The sequence below is a fragment of the Aythya marila genome (genome assembly GCF_965140915.1).
Source record: "Aythya marila genome assembly, chromosome: 3".
Classification (NCBI taxonomy): Eukaryota; Metazoa; Chordata; class Aves; order Anseriformes; family Anatidae; genus Aythya; species Aythya marila.
Window position 1 is genome coordinate 84,108,995 of NC_139044.1, and position 6,194 is coordinate 84,115,188.

Here is a 6,194-nt window from a genome sequence, read left to right on the forward strand (position 1 = left end):
AGGACAGCATCTAGGGATGTGCCATCAGAGGGACGAGGGGACATGAAATGGTTGCATGCTGAAGCACACGGGCTGCCGGAGAGATGCTGAGAGGCTGGAGAGGCGAGCCCAGCCTGCCGGGCCAAAGTGCCACTCCACGTTGGACTTTCAGACCACAGCAGTCACACGCGGGTGTGCCGCATGCTCCAGCACCTGTTTGCTGCTACTACTGGCCTCCAAGTTTCATGCTCCCAGCACAGTCATCCCCGTGGCCGTGACCGCGGGAATGCCGGGGCTTGCCGAAGAAAGCGATGTCACCCTGTGTTTGCCACCACTTTATTGCCACACATTGCAGCCTAGAGGGAGCCTGATGTCGCCTGTTGGGCGGGAGGGAGAGCGTGGCCAAGGCGGGTGCTGGTGCTCGCACACCAGTGATATCCCAGCACACTTGCCTCAGTTTCTGTGTATTCATCTCAATGAGCAAGAAGGGATGACCTAAACTGGCACCATGCAGAGCAGCATGATGCAGGGGTGCCCTCCGACAACATAATTCATGTGGAAATGAGCTGCTTGCAGAAACAAGCACCTGTCTGCAGAAAAAAAAACTTTGCCTAGCTGTCACCTTCACTTGGGGAAAAGGCAGAAGAAAAACACCTGCCAAGTTGAAAAAAAAAAGTACGAGTTCTGGTTCAAATTAAAGTGCTTTTTGATCAAAAGGCATTCAGTTACAGTACTCAAGCAAGCCAAAACCTAATCAAGAAGCTGGCTTCGGTCAGATCCGTGGGCACTGGCTCTCAGTTCAGCTGAGCACTTATACATCATCATGTGAGCACTGAATCTGCAGCAGGCACCTTAGAACTGCAGACATATAGCTGAATAATTAGCTAGTTAGCCCAATATATGGTGAGCTGAAGGGGAATACAGAAAAAGACCAAACAAAAATCCAAAAAGCAAGGTAGAAGGTGGAAAGGCAACCCTGCCATCACAATCTGGAAATTTTTTATCTATCCATTTCCCAAACACATTTTCAAAATTTGATGACCTTTAAGAAGTTCCCCACACCAAATGCAATTAGTATTTCATCATGTTATATGAGCTCAAGTGCGGGAATAGGGAACTTTTATAAACCAATCACCGGACTGAAATACCATCAAAGTTTAGTCATTCTTGTCACAGGTTGTGTATTTGCTCACTTGAATTGTGCCAACACACCTTACCGTATGCCGCACAACAGCAAATTGCCAGGATCCCAGCGGTGGAACTGTGCCAAAGCTGCTGCCGAGGGCAGCTCCTCCCGTGAACACACAACCTCCTGAAAGCCGGGCTTGGAAGCGTGGCTGGCCACATCCCTGAGGGTCAGGCTGCCCGCTGCCACCAGGATCTCTGCCACAATCACAGAAAAGGCTGCCGTGTGCTATGGTGAAACGGGGAAAGAAATGCCAGGGCCATGGAAAAGGTCAGGGTTTCCCATGAGCTGCACTCTGATAGCACTTTATCTGTAATTGCAGTCTAAAATAATCTCTAACTCTTCACATAATTTTGTACTTATTGAAACATCTGCTGATAATCCCCACGTTGTCAGCATCTATAGCTTTTTCCTACCCATGAACTTCAATCACGTTGCTTCAGTGCCCTGTGTGGTAAAAGCACCTGTATTCAAGCAAGTGGTAGCTGCACACCTTTATATAGGCATATGTAAACATACATGTCTTAAGCTGAGTACAGTACATCTATAGCAAATTAAAAAAAGGAAAAAAAAATAGAGGAACATTACAGGTTGTACGCTTCAACACGGTATATTTAAAATAAATGAGAACTTCTAAGAAACAGTGTTGTTTAAGAATACTCCGGATGGTACCCATAAAGAGATGGAAAATGAAAACCTTTTGCTTTCCCCACCAGCATCCACATTCGTTCCACCATTAGCTCCTGATTATTTATGCTGGCACTTTTCTGGGATCCCAATCTTTCTGAAACAGCAGTCCTGATGTTTCTGTGAACAGAGACAGAGCCGCAGGCATGAGGATTTTTTTCCATTCCTGAAATAAAAACCTATCTGGACACTGGGTAAAAAGACTTCTCTCAGAGATTGACTATTGCCACACAAAGGTAAAAGTCAAGTGCGTTCTTGCTGGAAGCTGTCTGACTCATCCAATTTGATAGCACCACCTAGTCATATATATTTTTTTTCCCCTGGAGCAAATTGTTTCCCATCCATAAGAGGAGAAAATTTAACCCCAGCAGGGCTCCCGGGGCACCACCTCTGGCTGTTCAAAGCATGGCTCTCAGCTGTCTGGAGTGGGTGTGTGGGTGGTTTTCACTTGTCTGCCTGGGCCAGGGTTGGGAAAGGTGAAGAAAGGAAGAAACTCTGTAAGCCCTGCTCTACAGGGAGTGCCTCTAGTAAATGGCAGAGGCCAGGTGAATCTGTCTTATGCGAGGCATTTGGCACCAGAACAAATGGACAACAAAAAATGAGCAGCTCAGGTTAGCCTGGACCCAAGGGATATTCTCATTTTTTATTTATTTATTTATTTATTTTTTGCTGTAGGTTTCAGTCTTTAACCCATCTAAGGAACCAGCTCAACACCATGGAAAAACCTGTCTTGGAAGGGGGCTCTGAGGTCAGTTAGTCCAGCCTGCTGCTCCCAAGCAGGGCTGATGGTGGTGTCACCTTGGCTTAACCACCTCCAGCGTGGGAAGAGAGGAGAGGCGAGGAGAGACAAGGAGGGGAGAGGAAAACCCCCACAGTCGAGCAGTAGGGACTTTTTCTCAGCCATTCAGGGAAGAGGCATTGCATCACAAGAGTTATTACAGAAAATTCTCTAAGGAAGTGAGATTGACTTTCACTGCATGCTGCGGGCATTCATTGCTTCCTTCCCGCAGGTACGAATGGCATGAACTGTTCAACTCCTGCTGTCAGAGGGCTTGGGTCAACATTTGGAAGATTATGGTGAGAAATTCCCAGTGCCATATCTGCATCTTGATAGTGAGAAACGTGAATGCATTGAAGATGAAGATCTGGTGACAGCTCACTCTGTAGCAAGTCCTTATCTGCACTTAAAATATTTAGTTAACAATGTGTGAGACGCTGAATTGTGCCAGAACATTAGTAACCAACGGTGGATTTCATTAGGATCTGTAGGAAATACAAAAAATGTCTCAGAGGCTGTTATTTTAATGACAGGTTTCTTTAGCTGACTGTTTTTTCTTATTTGCAAAGCCTCACATTTATTTATTTTTTCCTACTGCTAGAGTGCTACAGCTAGTTGAAGCACACTGAGAAAAGACTTGTTCTCCTTTAGCTTGTGGGTCCCTCACCAAATCAGCCATGGGCTAAAGCCCACCTGTTTAGGAGATAATATTCTGTAGGGTGGTTTTTTTTTTTTTTTTTTTTTTTTTTTCTCTTTGTTTGCTTTGGTTGAAGTAATGTTAGCAGTATAGGAAAGACGCCAGCTGATCACTTGTCCAGCCGAAACCGCAGATAAGCTGGAGAAGTGCAACACAAACATTGCTCATGCTTCCTTGGCCCGCCTGCTAAGGCAAAGAAAGGCAGGCTCCAAGCCGGGCAGCGCCGACCGCAGCCTGTTCCTTCTCTCCTTTGGCCTGCCACCAGCAGCAGCCTGGGCAGCGCCTGAAACATCAGCAGTGCAGACAGCACATGACCCACAGGCTCGTTTTTTTGTAAGCTAGCTTTAGAAGCCCCCATCACAGATCCCCTGGCCCTGTCCTGACCACAGAGGACCGGGGGTTGGCAGGCACCTGCTGTGGGAAGAGGCTGACGGCAATGGGATGTCTGCCTCCGCAGCTGTGCTTGGGGCTTAGGCTGCAGGAGGAGCAGCTGCTTCTCAGTGAAGCTGGGAGAGTTGTGAGCTCCAGGGACTCCCCTGGCCATGCCAGCTGCAGATGACACAGCAGTGATGTGGCATCTAGTGGCAGGGGATGGGGCTTTGTGCTGGACGAGTGGCACAAAGCTGCCCAAGTGCCTGGTGTGCCCTGGGAGCACCTTCACACTGCTCTCCTCACTGCCAGGGGAAAACCCATCCTCCAGAAAGTAACTGCACTAAGTGATTTCCAGGCCATGCCTTCCTCCATACACTGCTCTAGTAACTGCTCATAATCACAAGGAGTATTAATGCTGAAGTTCAGGTGTGCTTAACTTTCTGAAGCCAGGAAGGAAGCTAGGCCATGGTACGTCTTTGCAGAAAGCCTTCTCCCCTCCTCCTGCCCTGCTTTCCTTCGCCATGCACACATACCTACAAAAAATAGATAAAATAAATAATAATAATTAAAAAAATCAAACCGGCTTTCAGTCATCTCTTCTGCCAGCTGAGGTTTGTAAGCATCTCACCGTGCAGCCCGCAGCTCAGTTCTGTGCTTGTCCTCTGGCTTCTTACTAGAGGCTCCCCACTGCCTGGGGAGTACAAACTAGAACTGAACTGTATTCTAATAACTAACTTCAACACCCCCAAAGCATTACTGAAATTTTTAAGAAAACCCTAGTTTCACAAGCATTATTCTTCTTTCCTTCTTTCCTTCTTTCTTTCCTTCGTCTTTCTTTCTTTCATCCTTCCTTCCTCCCCTTCCTTATTTTATTTTATTTTATTTTATTTTATTTTATTTTATTAACAATACCTGGTGTGCATACAAGCCTGCTAGGAGACAGGAATCAGTGTGATGAGCTCTGGGGACAGAATCTCTCATGCTCAGCAGAACTGGTTTTCACACTTCTCAGGGGTGTTAGTTTCGAGCTTACTGAGCCGTGACCATTTAACCAGAAAACAAAGCATCACACGGTTACCTATTTGACAAAAGAATCTTTGTTCCCTATTCTTTTTCTTACAGAAAATTAAACGTGGCGCATCTCAAATAAAATTGCTAGTTTTGCTGCACATGTTGGGAGCAGCTGATAAAGTCATTCTCAGTAATGGATCACACAAATCCCTTGTGTTTTCCAATTGTAGTCAAATGGGCTTTTAGGAAGGGGAGAAAAAAACTAGCTATTACCCTAGGGCCTGATACAAGGCCAGGTTTCCTCCAGCCATTCTGAGATAGTGACTGACTCCTGGGATGAGACCAGGCAGAAGGGCCCCTGCTGCACCTGTTGGTCGCTCTCATACACCCATGGGAGGAATGGCAAAGGTGCTCCCTGCCTCTTTGCCTGTCTCTACCCAGCCACCAGCACCACCCAGCCACTCAGCTTTTGCAGCCCTTCCTTACCTGTGGAATCGCTGCGCATTTGTCCCCACCCCCCAACACATAAACAACAACAAAAATAAATATTAAAAAAAAAAACAAAACAAAACAACAGCAACCCAAAACATGGCACAGAACAGTCAAAAAGAATCACACCCAGGGAGATGATACAGTGTATTACATTTTTATTCTTTTTGCCCAGTTTTAAATCTAAAAGGACAATCTACACTTTTTGTAGAAGGTTATTTTTGAAGGGGCATAACCTTTCCGAGTCTGTGCTGCTCAAGAGATGTCGGCACAGGAAAAAGCTATGTCAGATGATGTTGCTGCTTGCTGCTCAGCTGCATAGATCTGATTTGACAACTGCAGGATTCATTTTGCACAACATATCAAGCTGGCTAGTGGAACTGTCTGGCTTGTGTGTTCTGTTTGCAGTATAATTTCTCCTTTAAGATATGCCTGAACACTTGAAAATAAATTTTCTTTGCTTCAAAACAGATGAAAAATTAGTTTTCAGCCTGATCATTTACCCTATCAGTTCATCTTCCAGTTACACAAATGGGAAAGTTAGAAAGCATCTAGGTGAAAGCTGTGTTCAAAGATTAAGAGATTAATAACAAAACAAAACAAGAGCCTCAGGAGGAAAAACTATTCTAAGTAATTCCTATGGGGTTAGTCAGAAAAATATATATAATCATTAATAAAACTCGCTCACAGAACGTGCTATGAATTTAATTGTGGTAATTAATTTGTTCATTTTATAAGTTCAGGTTTCTCCATTAGTTCTGCCTCTGCAATCTGCACAGCCATTTCCTGGAGAATCTGAATTCCTAAGGTGTGACCGTTCTTACTGGAACCAGTCCAAAGACAGCACTGCTCCTACTTGTCAGAAATTACTTGAAATGAAGAATTTGGACTAAATGTGTTCATGAGGAGTAGAACATACCTTTAAATGGGACATTCCAGATTGGACAAAGGAAATCAGCATTTTCTGACACTAGTTTAAATCCTGTTGGGTAAAC